Source organism: Ranitomeya variabilis, chromosome 4 (genome assembly GCF_051348905.1).
Source record: "Ranitomeya variabilis isolate aRanVar5 chromosome 4, aRanVar5.hap1, whole genome shotgun sequence".
NCBI classification, from domain to species: Eukaryota; Metazoa; Chordata; class Amphibia; order Anura; family Dendrobatidae; genus Ranitomeya; species Ranitomeya variabilis.
The window spans coordinates 438,252,893-438,271,075 of NC_135235.1; the positions used below are offsets into that span (position 1 = coordinate 438,252,893).

Consider the following 18,183-nt stretch of genomic DNA (forward strand, 5'->3'; position numbering starts at 1 on the left):
TAACCTGTAATTAAAGAGAGAAAAAAAACATTTTACATTTCTGGGGAAACATGGACATTTGTAATACAGGTGGTGCTAAAACTGAAGGATTTCAGAGAATGTCAGGTAAAGACATAAATCCCAGGGAATTCAGGTTAACAATTCAAAGAGGACCCTCAGGCCAGAATTTCCACACTTGTCTGTGCCTGTAAAAGCTCTACACTGGCTTGACCTGTGCGTTCACTGTGGCTTCATCAAATGTTTCTGAATAAAAAGCTCTTAGTTTCTGTCTCATTTGCTATCGGTGTTGTGAAATGACAAGAATTTCATCTGGTGACACATGCTCTAAATGTGGAAGCAAGAACAGGACAGACCTGTCTGCCCATCAATGTTCTGGATAGTGCTGAAACCTTCCGCCCAGAACCACAGGGAACAATGCCACTGGGTTGCCCTTCCCATGTGCCCTAAATCTGGGAGTGTCTAACCAGGTCTTAACACAAGGTATGAGATTTCAATATCAGTAATCCCTTTCTGAATTATATTTCAGAACAAATCACACATTTTCTCTTCCTAACACACATTTTATAGTGTTGGTGTGAATCGATTCGCAGGACCCAGTCCATCGGCAACATCAGTAATGTGTGGCTGCTGGATGGGAGCCATGGGATGGGGTGCCTTTTACCCGACTGCTTCTCCTGCCGTTCTTTTTATTAGTTGACCTGGCGCGACATCGCTGCAGCTTGACGCACATGTGGCATCATGCCAGGCTGTCTAATCAAAAGAAGAGCCACAGACACTGGCAGGTAGGTGGTGGATCTCAGGGCTCCCATTCAGCGACCACAGATTACTGACATGGCTGATGGACCATGTCTTGCAAGTTGATTTGCACTTTTACTTTCCTTGGCTGATTGTCCACTTTATTAGACGGACTCAGTATTCAGCTACTAATGGTGAAGGAAGGATTATTTCATTTCACTGCAGCACCTCCACAGGAGGAAAGAAGCATTACATGGTATTCATTTTAACTAATGTATGGTCTGTGTCATGCATGGTCCTCCAGATTGAGGGATGATTCTAGCTGCTGTCCATTCTGGCTGACTGTGGTCAAGAACAAGAGAGTTTTCTTCATGATCTCAGAATGCCCAAGTTAAACATTTGAAAGCAGGTTTTGTAAGGCATGCAACCACATTTAGTTCCTTAATAAAAGGGGTCACATAGTAACACCATTCAATTGATTTATAAAACTTTATGGGGTGACAACTAAATATAGAATCACCCAGCCTGTGGAAACTACGCCCATTGTTCATCTTTTGGCAACTCTAGCATAAAAAATGAATTTTTCCATGTAATTTACGACAAAAAATTTACTCAAACCCATTGAAAAACTTGGGCCAGTGTCTACATTTAGATGTTCTTATTTTTCAGAGGACCCTTTTTGAAAATGAGTGAAGCAACCTGATTGGACACCGAGACAATTATTCTACTTTCCCTTTCTATCAGTTTTAATAAAACTTAAGCCTTAATATGGCTCCATGTCAGATTAGTAGAAGACTTGGGCAACTGTACACTGGACATTGGAGGATAAATAGCATTCTCGTGGAATTTTTATCTCATCTGCACATTTGATTATTGTCCTTGAGCTTCTAATTGTACTTATATTTGCATTAGACTGTATATGGTAACTAACTACCTGTAGAAACTTGCCTGTTCTTAAAGAGTTAAAATAGGGCTGAATTAATGTCTGACCTGCCTAACTAGCAGAACAACTTTGAGGCAGGGTGACACACAAGAAAATAAACTGACTGACGGAAACATTGGTAAGACTCACACACACCGACGGGCGCAGTGATAGACTGATCACTGATATCAGACCCCAGAATAGAGGCACATACACATGAAATGGCACATAATCACACTACAGCAAATGGAATACATCGGTTTTAGTCCACTCCTCTGTATATGTATGAGACATTGCTCATTCTATACTATTAAGGTGTATGCATCTGTAACATACGGAGCTGTCACTTCGTAAAGGATTTTACTTGTGAAGTTATGGAGCTTAGCATTCACCCATCCTACTGAAGAAGACGGAGAAGTAACAGGTAAGGTGGGAGAGGAATGTCTTATTTGAACCAAATATTTGTATGTATACATACTTTTATGTCAGTTAAAATCATTTTGATTACTTAAATGACTATGGTGACAGTAGGGAAAGGTTGGTTTTCTATATTTTAGAAGATGTGTTATAAGCATATATACATGTACTGAAATATTGCATTGTGACTGAAGGTGGTGTGAATGGATTCACAGGACCCGGTCCATCAGCAACATCCCTAAACTGTGACCGCTGGATAGAAGCCCTGAACCTCTTATCTGATGGCATCCACAGCTCTTCTTTCCATTAGCCCACTGAGTGGGGCATCATATTTACGTCATGCTGCAACGATGATGTTGCAAATCAACGTTGCTAATCAAAGGAGGGGCTGGGGATGCCATCAGATAGGAGGAGATTCTCAGGGCTCCCATTCAGTGGTCACAGATTACTTACATAGTCAATGGCCTGAGTCCTGGAGATCTATTCGCACCACCTCTATTTTTTACATACATTAAACACATGGAAAAAGTAATCAAAGTTTGACAATTGTGACTCTTGCCCATTGCTAGTAATAGCCAACTCGCTTCTTTTCAGCTTTTTCACATGACTAGCCATTTACTTTAAATGTCAACTTTAGGGGACACCAAAAGTCTGAGTTAATATAGTTTCATCAATTAGGAACTACCAAGCTCAAAGACCATCTTTAGTCGACATTGATCATTGTGTGGATAGCCCATTTATTTCACCGAGTACCATGTCATGCTTCATTTTGTCCTGTGGTGGTACTGTCAGGTTCCCCTACAGATAACTTGTGAATACTATTGAACATCTAGTAATCAGCATATCCAAAAATAGTGGTTGGTGGAATTTTCTTTGAGGGACCTTCTGATCAGATAATAGAAAATGGAAATTACTCTCAGGTTATTTAACCTTTACACTGCGTTCAGTCCAATATGTACAGTTCAGGCATTGATAGTGCATATTGTGTATGGAATTTAGGCTTTTATTTAGGGGGTCAGGGGTTATGCTAGAGAAACTTGCTTGAGCATTGAAAGGAATAAATAAAAGGAGTCTTGGAATGAAGGAATGTGTGTAGCATAATAGCATGGAAGAAAACTTCTTTCAACAAATTGGTATTGTTAAAATGTCAAAAATGTTGTATATTGCAATATTCGTAATGATTGAAAGTGACCTAAAAAATTATGTTTTGCTTTTCCTGGGTACCGTGGTATCAAATGCACACACTAAATCCAATGTATGATGCAAACACAGCCAATAGCAGAGGTCCCGGGTTGCAATGCATTCTTTCTTAGTTTAGATGTGATTTCTATACTTTGGCCCAAGAGGTACATTTATCTTTATCTTTTATCCTGACTTGCATCAATGTTTGCTTTTTTTTATATTTATTTCCCCTTTAGGTTACATATAAATACATTGTTTCTTCTTTTTACAACTATATTTCCATCAGAAGAGTGATCTAAGATTTGCATACCATGCATCCTTCATATGGCTCCCTTGTAATATATAACGCCTTACAGCATTGCATCTAGGGTGGAATATATTGCCATATGGCGTCACAAGGTCTCCACTGTGGACCACTGTAGTGTGTCCTTGCACCAAACATGTCCCAAGTCCCCTAAGAACTGCCAGGCTATTAAGTCATAGTTATCAGAGATCTTCCTAAAGATGACTTTACAAAAGAACATAAATTCAAGTCACAACAGCATGGAGTTTTTTTGTTTTATTTTAAGCATTTTGTGTGTATAACATTAAACTATTGATGTGGATAGATTTCGCATTGATTCCATATCTCTTCCTGTTAATTTGAGTTACAGTGGTCAAACACTTTATAGAACACCCAGCCAATTACTTGTTCAGCTTTTCCTCCAAATGCCCCATACAGAGACAGGAATAGAGACTGCTACCTGAAATACATGATTGGGCATGTTGAAATCCAACATATCCTATACTTTTTTGTCCAAACATCTACTATATGAGGAAAGTCTAGACCAGTGTATCCCAAACTCCAGTCCTCGTGGCCCCCAACAGATCATGTTTTCAGGATTTCCTTAGGCTACTTTCACACTAGCGTCGGGAACAACCCGTCGCTGTGCGTCGGGCCGAGGTTCCCGACGCTAGCGTGGTCTCCGCCGCACAACGGGGGCAGCGGATGCATTTTTCCCACGCATCCGCTGCCCCATTGTGAGGTGCGGGGAAGTGCGGGGAGGTGGGGGCGGAGTTCCGGCCGTGCATGCGCGGTCGGAAAAAGCGGACCGTCGGGAGCAAAAAACGTTACATGTAACGTTTTTTTTTCCCGACGGTCCGCTAACACACGCCCAAGCGTCGCAAAACGGACGCGACATTTTGCAATGCGTCGCAAATGCGTCGCTAATGTAAGTCTATGACGAAAAAACGTATCCAGCAAGAACTTTTGCTGGATGCGTATTTTCGGCAAAACGACGCATTTGCGACGTATTGCAGTTAACGCTAGTGTGAAACTAGCCTTAGTATTGCATAGATGATGTAATTATTATCAAGGCCTCAGAAATTGCCACAGATACTAAGGGTACTGTCACACAGTGGCACTTTGGTCGCTACAACGGCACGATCCGTGACGTTCCAGCGATATAGTTACGATATCGCTGTGTCTGACACGCTACTGCGATCAGGGACCCCGCTGAGAATCGTACGTCGTAGCAGATCGTTTGAAACTTTATTTCGTCGTCAAGTGTCCCGCTGTGGCGGCATGATCGCAGCGTGTAACAAAGGAGTGCACGATATTCCCAATGTCCCGTATGACTTCTACATCGCAACTACGTCATGAAATTATCGCTCCAGCGCCGTGCATTGCAAAGTGTGACCGCAGTCTACGACGCTGGAGTGATAATTAAGCAACGCTGCAACGTCACGGATCGTGCCGTCGGAGCGATCAAAGTGCCACTGTGTGACAGTACCCTAAGGAAATCCTGAAATCATGATCTGTTGGGGGTCACGAGGACTGGAGTTTGGGAAACACTGGACTAGACAGACCAATGCACATTAGATGGTTGGAAGGTCATTTGAAAATCAGCTGTTCATCTAATCTGTATGACCACCTTTAGTCTATGAATGAATGTTATCAGACTTCTCAAGGTCAATACCACAGTTCCAATGAGGCATTCTGCTTCCAGGCACCTTATCTTCATGTGGTTCCTATGCTAGTCACATGCTGAATGTAATAACCTTATCTACCAAAATATTTGACAAATATCTGAATTAATCATTGGCTCATGTTGCTTCACTTACTGTTGTCCTTTGGTTCATAATATATTACAAATAAAACATGAACACAAAGGAAAGTGCCATATGGTAAAGTTTCATGTCTATAAACCATTGGTGAAGAAATTACCCCTTGCTCTTCTAGTAGCAAGGAACTGTGATTAATGCTGAATTTGACTGCCTCTGAGTCTGGCATAACTTGATGAGCAAACTCAACAAGTGGTAGAGAACATATGGACGTGTTTCTGCCTATTGGGACTTGGTATTAAGGATTTAGAATATCTCAATTTGACAAATACCTCACAGCTGTTATCAGAATGGCTAGTGAAAAGTATAGATGCTCTAATTCCAACTTGCAAACAACTGCTTCCAGCTTCCTAACAATGATCTTCCCAATATTTGGAAACCATGTTTTTTGAGCTGTAAAGTGTAGGCTTTAAGACTCATCACAGGATAGTACACTATAAGAAGGGCCGGTTTTAGGCAAAGTTGGGCCCTAGGCAAAGTTTAAAATGGGTCCCCAAATGCTAACATATTGCACATCACACAGAAGCATTTCTGTTGTATTTACATGCGCTGATCTCAGGCCGCTAAGCGAGTGTGATCAACAATACTGAAGTCGTTGGACGCTTGTTTCCCGGCCTCTTTCCACCATCTGAGAAAGATTGATAGGGACAGAACGATCACTAATAGATCACTAATAGATCACCATACAGTATCATGTGATCAGCAGCACATCTACAGTTTACACCGGCGATGTCCTACTAAGAACAATGATTTTTATTCTGGCATAAACAATCCAATCGCCCAATGAATATGCAGCATTTTGCTTGTTTAGTATAATACACCCCATACTCCTCCATATATTATAATGTGCACCACAGTCCTCCATATTGTAAAATGCACACCCCATAGTCTTCCATATAATATAATGTGCCCCATAGTCCTCCATATAGTATAATACACTCCTCTTAGTCCTCCATATAGTATTATACACTCCCCATAGTCATCCATATAGTATAATACACTCCTCATAGTGCTCCATATAGTATAATACACTCCTCATAGTCCTCCATATATTAAAATATACTCCTCAGTCCTCCATATAGCATAATACACTCCTTGCAGTGCTCCATATAGTATAATGCACCGTCATAGTCATCCAAGTAGTACAATTCACTTCCCATAGTATAAGGCACCCCACAGTTCTTCATATAGTATAATGTATTCCCCATACTCCTCGATACAGCATAATTCAGCCCACATATAGTATAATGCAGCCACCACCCCACAGAGTATAATGCAGCCACCCCACAGAGTATAATGTAACCCCCCATAGAATATAATGCAGCCCCCCATATAGTATAATGTAGCCCCCTCATAAAGTATGATCAACCCTCATAGAATATAAATAGAATACAGCCCACCTCCCCATAGAATATAATGTAGCCCCATCAAAGAGTATGATGCAATCATCCCTCATAAAATCTAATAAAGCCCCCCACAGAATATAATGCAGCCCCTCATAGTATAGATCACAGCCTCCTCCATAGAATATAATGTACCCCAATATATAACACAGCCACGTAGTATATAACACAGCCTCCCCCATAGAATATAATATACCCCCATAGTATATAGCACAGCCCACATAGTAATATATAGCACAGCCCACATAGTAGTATATAGCACAGCCCACATAGTACTATATTGAACAGCCCACACAGTAGTTTAAAGCACTGCCCACACAGTAGTATACAGCACTGCCCACACAGTAGTATACAGCAATGCCCACACAGTAGAATACAGCATTGCCCACACAGTAGTATACAGCACTGCCCACACAGTAGTATACAGCACTGCCCACACAGTAGTATACAGCACTGCCCACACAGTAGTATACAGCACTGCCCACACAGTAGTATACAGCACTGTCCACACAGTAGTATACAGCACAGCCCACACAGTAGTATACAGCACTGCCCACACAGTAGTATACAGCACAGCCCACATCTCCCTACCCTCCCTTCCCCTCCCGAGAATGGCCCCACAGTCCAGTAAAAAAAAACAAAAACACAAGCTCCTCCTCACCTCTCCTCGTGCCCGCACTGCTCCCTGCTCCTGTGTTGGCGGCTGCCGTCGCACTGCCTGGCACACAGTGAGTGCGCGATGATGCACACCCACAGTGTCAGAGGCAGAGTGGGGAATGATGGGAGAGGGAGCGTCAGGTGACGCTCTCTCCTCCATCATTGCTTTGAACTGTACCAGCAGACGTCGGTATAGTTCAATGCAGCGGGGGAGTCGGCGCTGGCGGCAGGCAGGCCCCCTGCCTCACAGGGCCCCATAGTGGCCGCGTGACTTGCCGCTAGCTGGGGGCTCCTGGCGGAGCGGGGGCCCCAGGCAGCTGCCTGGTCTGCCTGCCCCTAACTCCGGCCCTGACTATAAGGACAAAGTATTACACCAACAGGAGATATTATCACATTCCATTCTAAAGCCATAGGCATTAATATGGTGTCGGTTACCAATTTTAAACTAACAGAGCTTCCAGTCTTCTGGAAAGGTTTTCAACAAGATATTGGTGTGTCTGTGGGAATTTTTGCATATTCATCCAGAGGAGCATTCCTTAGCTGAGGCACTGATGTTGGACGAGAGGATCTGGTTCACAATCTCCATTCTTGTACATTCCAAAGATGTTGGACTGTGTTGCGGTCAGGGATCTGTGTGAGTTAGTCATGTTTTTCCACACCAAACTCACCCAAGAGGGCATGTCGCTCGAAACGCGCCAAAAGATGCCTGTATTCTCTTTTTTGTGAACACACAATTTTAATCTTGGCTTCATGTACCTTGGATAATAAAATGCACTTTTTTGGATTTCATCTGTGAGCTGGATTTTTCTGCTTTCTGGATTGGACGTTGCACCCTGCCCAGGTGCTATCCGTGCTCCAGAAGTGTGGAATTGGTGAGCTGGATTTTCTTCTGTGATTTTGACTATCTCCTTAGAAAGGCCCAATCTTTCACAAATGTTTGTGAAGGCAGACTGCAAGGTGGGGGGGCTGAGTTTCATATACCTGTAGTAATGGGGCTGAATGAAAAAAACCCATAAAATGAAAGATTACGGATTATGTCATCCACATCCATGTGGCTGTGTTAGGTGCTGTAGCAAGAGCTCAACAGTGGAACCAGACACTATGCATTGATGCAAATGACATACAGATGGATAGCCTATACAACGTCGGTCATTAATTTTTTATCATGGAAATTTTTTTTAAAGCAACTATAACATTTCTTGATTCATCTTGATTCTGACTTCATGTGACTCATTGACCCACTTTCCGATTGTTAACCCTACGTGTACATGGAGGAAGAATGATGACTTCCTTATTAGTTTACAAACATTACAGAGGCAGCATGGCTAATACTTTGCGGATTGCACTGACATTTCAGATATAAAAAGAATAAGTACATACCTTACATTGTCTTACCCTTTAGTAATTCATGAGTGAAGCGACAGAACATTTGTGGAGACATGATGCTTGGATGCTGAATTAATTTTTTACATATTAGGTCACGTGTTAAAAAATGAATCCACACAAGTGACCCCTTATTTTATATCAAATAAAAGATAAAATGTTATTGATTATATTCTGATATGTTAATGTTAATAAGTGCTGACTCGGAGAGCATAATATTTCATACATATTTGCTACAGTTGTGTTTCTAGTGAAAATGAACTTTCTAGACATCGTGCAGTTGTAAGGTTAGAGAGCTCTCCATTATAGAAGGAGGGCTAATAGCCAGATCGACAGACGCTCTGTATGAGCTGCAATAATAGACTCGGCCCGTAGATAAAATTGGCGATGTTACTGGATGAGAGTAGCCATGTTTTTCTAATCTCATACATAACTTTTAGCTAAAAGAGTAGTGAAATGCCAATGTTTTTGAACCATTCAAAGAGTTGATTTACCATTTTTACTTCCATGGACGTGAACATGTGATATCCGATGTAGTGATGAGCGAATAGCATTGTTGCTCGGGTCTCCTTGAGTATGCTCGGGTGATCTCCGAGTATTTGTTAGTGCAGCGCCCCAGAGTCCTGGTCATTGCAGTATTGTTGCTCTTCCACAAGGGGGAGTGATGGTACGTCTGATGGCACTAAAGGAGTTCACCTGACCAGGTATCACAGTCACACACTACACTTCACACCAGGGGGAGCAAAGGGTTCTATGTATTAGGCCACTCCTCACACTCTGGTAAAACTGGGGGTCGGATAGGAAGTTAAGGAGAAGCTGACTGGGTTTTGCCCAGGTAACATCCAGTGAGAGGGGAGCGTTGCTTGGGAAGATTCAGGGAGGTACCTGTCAGGGGTGGGATCCTGGCAGTGGCCTAGCACGAGGCAGATCGTTACGGAGCCGCGCCTGCACCTCATTGCGGCGGCATCCTAAGAAAGGACACGAAGCGAAGTATATTGTGGAGAAGTGAGAAACGAGATCACAGCACAAAGGAGATAGAACCAGGAGGAGTCGTTCCCCGAGATCGGCAACATCCTTCTGAGGTGCGTGGCCGGCGGCCGGAACGCCGAGGGAGTAATAGGCTCTACGCATTACTCTGAACTACAGCAGGGCAGTTAACTTTAGGTTGGCTGTCTCACCTTTACACCTAATGAAGACAACGGAGGCAATTGTGGGAGAGGGGCGTCTCTAGGGTCCCTATAAAATAACTCCAGGCCTACCCCGTCATACGGGTGCGTCCTATCCATATCATCTGGGGGACGGAGAGAGAGAGAACAGAAACATACATGACAGTTGTGAGGACTATCCCGTGGTGCTCAGCAGGGAGGTACTACAACACCCAGGCGCTAGTAGGTAGGCTACTGATTTCCACCTGCAAAGGGAACTCTGGATGTGCCTTCGGACCGGCCGGACTCAGCCAGCCCTGTTAGCAGTGCTCTGGATTGTGGATGCCGAAGCCTTCAGTAAAAAGGTAAAGAGACTGCAACCCTGTGTCCTCGTCATTTACTGCGACCTACACCATCACCATCTACTTGTCAAGGGAAGCCCTGGGGACATACTTCACCTGTGGGAAGTTACACCATCTAGCTGCCATTCCATCACCCCAGCGGACCCCTAGCAGCGTCGGTCACCTTGACCGAACACCACAGGTGGGGTCACGAACACTTGACAAACTCTCACCTACACCTTTAATTGGGCGCCCCTTAGCAGGGCCACAGACCGGCTCGGGCCACCGTGACATCCCCAGAACCGAGACAGAAGGGACCCGGTACCGAGTACTCCACTGCCCTGCGTTTGGGGGCCGCTCCAGTTAGTGCTCAGAGATTTAGTTTTTGTCACCTCGGCTGCTAGACAGGCTGAATACATGTGAGGAATGCCTGTTTGTGGGAATTCCCACATGTATTCAGGCTGTCTAGCAGCCGTAAATCATGCAGCTGAGACGACAAAAACTAAATCTCTGAGCACTAACAAATACTCAGAGATCACCCGAGCATATTTGAGGAGACGCGAGCAACAATGCTATTCGCTCATCACTAATCCTATGGCATTGTCAAAAGTACAGTTGCAAAATTACAATGTTCACTCCCAACACTAAGGTGGAAATTGTGTGTCATAATGTTGGAGTTGACTGTTTTGCACCCCAGTGTATAAAGTGTATAAAGGGTTACAATACAATACAAACTAAAGACCAGCCCAATTACTGTAGATGTTTATTGGCAACAAGAACAGAGCAAGTTACACAGAGATAGGCTGACGTCACACTTAGCGTAGGGAAATACTGTCCGTTTTTTACAGGCATAATACGCCGAAAAGTTCCTGAACAGTGATCCGTATTCAACGCGAGGATGCAATTTTTTCTCTACAAATTATCCGTATGGCATCCGATTTTCTCGCCGGCTTGCAAAATGGACATAGAATGGATCCATGGGCCCAAATATTCGTGAAACATATATACAGTCCATATATATATGTCAGTGAGACATATATATATATTTATATTTCATACAGCGCTAGATAGCTTAAAAGCCGGTAATTCAATTGCCGGCTTTTGCTTTCTCCTTATCAAACCCGACTGGATATGAGACATGGTTTAAATACAGTAAACCATCTCACATCCCTTCTTTTATTACATATTCCCTACTACTAATGTTAAAAGTGTCCGTGTGCAAAATTTGGTGGCTCTAGGTGTTAAAATAAAGGGTTAAATCGCAGAAAAAACAGGCATGGGCTCCCGCGCAATTTTCTCCGCCAGAGTGGGAAAGCCAGTGACTGAGGGCAGATATTACTAGCCTACAGAGGGACCATGGTTATTGGCCCCCCCGGCTAAAAACATCTGCCCCCAGCCACCCCAGAAAAGGCGCATCTGTAAAACAATAAAGGATGTACAAATGAGTGTTTAACTGATTCTTTTTTTCATTTTAGGCTAAGTGCACTGCACACGTTGCAGAATTGCCGCTGAAATTTCCGTGGAGATATTCGTGAGAATATCACGATTTTTTATTTGAATTCTTTTTTTTTAAGAATTATATGGTTCCCAGGGCCTGGAGGAGAGTCTCCTCTCCTCCACCCTGGGTACCAACTGCACATGATCCGCTTACTTCCCACGTGGTGGACCTAGCCCCATGCGGGAAGTAAGCGGATCAATACATTCCTATGTGTGCGGAATCCCCGCAATTCCGCACAAAGAATGAACATGCTGCATTTTTTTCTGGAATGCGATTCCGCCGCGGGAAAAAACGCAGCATGTGCACAAAAAATGCAGAATGCATTAAAATGATAGGATGCTTATGTAAGCAGTTTTTTAGCGTTTTTTCGGCGGAAAACGGCCGAAAAAACGCTAAAATAATGCTAAAAATCCTGAACGTGTGCACGTAGCCTTAAACAAATAGTTGTGACTTATCTACAGATATCTGGTTCAGTTAGTAAACCAACAGAATCCTACCGCTGGGGTTCGGTGAGCAGGCCCCCTCTGCTCACCGGGCCTCATACACCAATAAAGGCAGTAATGCCCTGATCCGCGGCCCTGCCCTGACCCACTGTTCTCCCTTGTGCCCTTTCCCCTGACATTTGACGTGTGGCCACATACACGTAGCACCCTCCATTGACATATAATACTCTGTCGAGCCCCACTTAAATGTGTCAGCAATGTGACAAATAAACATTCTTAGTAACTTCCATTCCCAATCACTGCTCCATTTCAACATGTAAGCGATCAGCCAAAAAAATGAGAAAACGTGCAAACGAAGCCTTGTAATGTTTGATACCTGTGCCATGGAAGAAAACATACATTACACAGTTGACCATCAGATTTATAGTGATACACATAAATTTGGCCAAACTGTTCTTCAACGCCCACTGAAGCTCGCCTCTTTTACAACATTACCTACAAAGTCCTTGACCCTCTCTTACACAGTGGTTATTCTCTGCACGCTTGCTATACTATTTGTGTATAAACATCACCTGAAGCTATTGCCAAGTCAGTGAAGGTGAAAAAACTATTCCTGATCTCAAGTCTTTATTCAGTGTCTGAATATAATCCATGAAAAACAGCTAATGATCACAGTGATCACTTGTCCTCTGTGTATAGTCAATTATTATTTTTATGACTACATGAGGAACCAGACACAATTGTGTTGGTGCTGTGATGTTGGCCCAGTGCAATGTGTGGCTACATGAAAACTATACTGTGACATTACTCAGGAACCCTTCTAATTTCTGGGAACCAATCAATGGATGTAGAAAAGCTCTGTAATGTAGCTCTGCTACTTTTTGTTGGTTTTGTGATGTTTAAATTGAACTATAATTTAACCCTTTCACGACACATAATCTAAATTTACGTCATATGGTCACAGGAGGTCGGAGATAGCTCCAATTGTTGCTGTTTATCCATTTAACTGCTTCTGCCAGTCACTGGCAACTGCACTTAAAATGAACCTGTCATCAGTATTTTTCTAAGTAAACTACAGGCATTATTAACAGGTTGGCGCTTTAAATGGATGGCTAACAGTGCTATCTATCACCTATCGACTGTGATGGCATTCAATTAATGGGTGTCTCATGAAATGGCTTAACAATGTATCCTTTAGACAGATCCCATATTAGTCTGTAGGTGATGGATGCCACCATGAGATATCCATTACTGCCTCCATTAATGAATATAATGTCAACCGCTTATCCATATTCCATATTAATTAAAGGGAACCTGTCAGCAGGATTGTGCACAGTGACCTACAGACACTATCAGACCGGCGCTGTTATACTGATTAAAATGATATCTTGGTTCATGAAATCCATCTTGTTGTTTAATCTTTATTTGTAAATTTCCGTTAATGAAATTCTCGTGCTTCGGAGCGAGACTGTAGGTGGGGCAGTGGGCAGGGCTTTATGTGTTGCTCTGGCCTCACCTTCAGTGACCTGCCCCTATTTTAAATATTATAGTTAATACTCTGGTTTTTGAAAAAAAACATTCCCTCCAGCAATATTGTGCAGGCGGTGGAGCCTGCTCAGTAGCATCTATCGCTTACCGATACCACCCACTGGTGGGCGGTGCTTGCTCAGAGTGAGAACATTGCTTGCAAATTGATGCTACTGTGCATGTCCCGCCGTCAGCACCTAAGCAATAGAGGGGAACTGATGTTTTTTCCCAAGCCCTCATAACTACCATCTTGGTTCCTCCCTATTCATGCATGCAGGGAGAGACCTGTCACTCCAGGGCAGCGCGTGGGGAGAAGCCACCTGGCAACCATCTGTCCAACTAGTCTCCCATGTGACTCGGAAGCTTTTAACTTTTATTTTTCTGTGAAACGCCACACTTTTTTAGAGTCAGCATACCTGGCTGAGATCGAACAGCCAGTGTTGGATACATGCTGCCCGTGGATCAGGCAGCATGTATCGGCTGTCATGTTCCCTTTAAGTCATATGTGAAATGTTTTCATTTTTGAGGGTACAATTAAGGTTCTGCTGCTGAAAAATCCTGGATAGAACTGGGGGAGGGCAGATTCCGCCGTTGCCTTCCCATTATTCTCTCTCTGTGTGTTTTGTGCTGTTTAGTCAACAATTGTAAAGCCTTGAATCATTGTTACCTATCTTTATCTTTATTACCGTTGTGCTGTTTGTCTTATTTTTAGGTGTTTACTATCCAAAGGGAAGACAAACCTTTTTCTGTTAGATCCAGAATATTGCTGTTGACAGATCTTATCATGACTATTGATATTTTAATTATATAGTTGGCTTCTAGGTCACAAATCACAGATGCTCATTAATGCAGGTACATCTAAAAACTCCTTTAACATGAATGCTCAACAACTTACACTCATTGTTAATGTGTTTAAAGGTATGAATATCATTCTTTAAATACCTTTTCCAAGCAAAAAATATACATAAATGAGCTTTAAATATTATGTCATATAATTCATTAATATAATTCTATTAAGCCAGGTAACTCATTGTCTAGTCCCTCCAACTTCGCTTCTGGTCCTTTACTCAACCCAGTAGAGATTTAGGTAGTGACCCAAGAAAGTTTAACATAAACGTCTTTATTTTGAAACTCACAAAATAAATCCAGAACTTTTATCCTCTCATTTGCAGCTGGAACGTCCATATCAGTCCATTGCCATGGGCGACTGCACCGCTGTATCACTCGTGGGTGCGTCAGTGGTTTTGCTTTCTCTGGCCTGTGTTCAATCTCATACTGACTTGTCCTACACAGAGCGCCAGCACTGATACTCGCAAACCAAAAACTGACACACCCAAACATTAACTGAAAGTTTATATGTCATGTCACAAACTGCAAACAGATCTGGCTTCAGCAGTTGAGACCATTTGTGGCGCTAGTCACTACTCATGGACTTGCCATAAGGCAGGATAGTCAAGAGGTCCAGGGTCAGTGTGGAGAGGGCTCGCAGTAGACAAAGGGGAAAGACAAAAGCATAGTCAGGTCATAATCTGATGTCAGAGTATCAAGACAAAGAGGTACATCAAATAGATGGTCACAGCTAAATTCAAGGTCAACCATGGAGATCAGAATACAACTCATAGCACAAGGAAAACACATACCACTTGAGCAAAGCTACAATTGGCAATGGTCTGGCCATTGTCAGAGTGCTAAATAGCTCTGTAATGACCCAGAATGGATGAAAAATGGAGAAGATCCCACAGAACGAGCCAGATAGGACTGCTGAGCTGTCATTCACAATATTCAAACCTCTGCTTCAGTTTGGTCCGTTGAGCTGTCACAATCCTGACAGCTGAGCAAGCCCTTATTCCCATAGGGCAGCAGAGCTGTCACTCCATAGGACACTGTGAGTGGTGAAATTGGGGCAGTACCCCTTCCTCTAGGGGGGCCACCAGACCCACAGGCTTCCCAGGAATCCCCAGGATCGAAAGCCCTGCAGGATCGAAAGCCCTGACCAGACGATCAGCCTTCACGGCTCATGTAGGATCTCTTCTCTGGTCCCTACCTCTTCCAATGGTTGAGATACTGGACTTTCCAAGAATCGACAATTTTTGTACCTTGTATACTAACTGTCATTGACAGAAACCGGAGGAGGCGAGGATGAGGGAGACAGTACTGAAGGGACAAACTCCTTTAGCAGTGATCTGTGGAACACATTCGGGATGTAAAAACATGGAGGGAGTGTTAATCTAAAGGCCCCCAGATTAACTACTTCTAAAATCTCACGTGGGCCAATAAAGTTAGGACCCAACTTTATTAATGGAATTTTCAACTTAATATTTATGGATGACAATCAAACCTTACCACCTACTTTAAATGTGGGACCTGCTGAATTTCTCAAGAGGCTGAGCAACGTTAATATTCTTTTGAACCTCCATACAGACATCCCCAAGTTTCTGTATAGCAACCTATATTCTAGGACACTCAGAACTCGTCCTAGATAATTAACAAAAATGGAAATGAAAACTATAATTACAAAAAGTCGAGGTTCCAGTAGACTGGTTGACCCGACTGTTAAAGGTGAACTCAGCAAGAGGTAAAAATGAGAATCAGCACTCCTAATGAGCCACAATGAAACACCTTCAAATTTGTTCCAAAGATTGATTCACCCTTTCTTTCTGTCCATTGGTTTCAGGGTGGTAAGCAGAGGAAAATGACAAATCAATCCCCAGTTTCTTACAAAACACTCTCCAGAGCTTGGAGACAAATTGCACCCCCCTATCAAATGCAATGTTCAAAGGGATTCCATGCAATCTCACCACGGGATCAATAAACAACCTGGAAAATGTTTCAGCATTTGGTAACCCCATTAAAGGAACAAAATGTGCCTCTTTACTGAATTGGTCAACTACCACCCAAATAACAGTTTTCCCTCCAAACAAAGGCAATTCCGTAATGGAATCCATAGACAAATGAATCCATGGTCTTTCTGAAATTAGAAATGGAGCCAAATCCCTGGCTGGCTGGTTATGACAGACTTTAGCATGTGCGCAAACATCACAAGCGGATACAAAAGGTATACAAAAGGTTAAACATCACTAAGCATGGATGGCCACCAAAAGAGTCTAGCAATATCTCTCTGTGTAGCTGTGACCCCAGGATGACCACTCTAGACGGAATCATAAAACTCCTGAAACAAACATAATCTTAGATACGCGAGCACAAATAATTTGGACCACGGAATAGCGGAATGAGCCAAAGACTGGACTTCATGGATCTCAGCTTCCAACTCCGAGGATACCATAGAAACCACAATACCCTGATGAAGAATGGAGGATGGAGGTTCTGGAGGAAAAACTGAATCAAAGCTGCATGATAAAGCATCAGCCCTAATATTCTTGCACCCCGTCCTGAATGTGATAAAAAAATTTAATCTAGAAAAATATAAGGACCATCTGGCCTGTCTCGGGGGTTAAACATTTAGCAGATTTAATATAAGCTAAATGTTTATGATCAATCACAACAATAACCTGATGAATAGCTCCATCCAAAAAATGTCTCCGTTCTTCAAAACCTAATGTGACAGCGAGCAGCTTCCGATTCACAACATCATAATTTCTCTCAGCAGACAAAAATTTCCTAGAGAGAAATGCATATGGCAGCAAGTTGGTCAGAGTTTTGGGACCTTGAGATAAAACAGCCCCTATCCCAACCTCTGAGGCATTCACCTCTACGATTAATAATTTCTAGAGATCGGGTTGGATTAAAACTAGAGTGGAGATGAAACATTCTTTCAATTTACTAAAGGCCTTTTATGTTTAAGATCAGTAAGAGGTTTAATGAAAAACCCTAACAAAATGTTCTATATTAATTGACGAATCCTAGAATATGATTCGTTGTCTTTGTGTTCTCTTATGGCAAAAAAAGAGGAGAAGCCAGCACTGCTTATGGTCAGGACACAATACATAAGGTGCACATGCACATACTAAATTCTATCTGTATTTCAAATATGAGACATTTAGCAAACAATTGATCAATTCTTTGAGCTACCCCGCCACTTGACGGCATTCTCATAATGGGGCAGTCCTACTCTACGTATTTTATTTACATTGTGCCATTACGGCCTCCTAAATGTATTGAGAGTGAAAAAAGAAAAAAAGGAAAGACCACATTAAATAACATTACCATAACATGCAAGCTGTACCTGGAGCATTTCAGAATCACTCCCTTGGTGCCAGGAAAGGCAAGCGCAGGTAAAGGCCGATCAGGTCCTGTGCAGACATTTCAGATCTGGCTTCCACACTGCCAAACCAGCACCAAAGTTAAAGGGTGAGACAGGCTGAGACACAGGTGCACAAATAACTAGAGCCTGAGGCAGGGCAGGGCTGTTGTGTGTGTGTGAACAGCAGCCTATCAATCACAATGAACACAGAAAGAAAGGCGTACCT

The 18,183-nt window shown here is 42.8% G+C and overlaps 1 protein-coding gene across 3 annotated transcripts in view; it reads left to right on the top strand.

The window, feature by feature from the left end:
- Positions 1-418: 418 nt before the first annotated feature.
- EPN3 (epsin 3) overlaps positions 419-18,183 on the top strand; it is a 107,252-nt gene continuing 89,487 nt past the window's right edge. Inside the window, exon 1 of one of the 3 annotated variants that reach the window (XM_077251457.1) lies at positions 419-480. The gene's annotated coding sequence lies outside the window, so the exon portion shown is untranslated. The other 2 variants (XM_077251456.1, XM_077251455.1) reach the window with 2 other exon arrangements.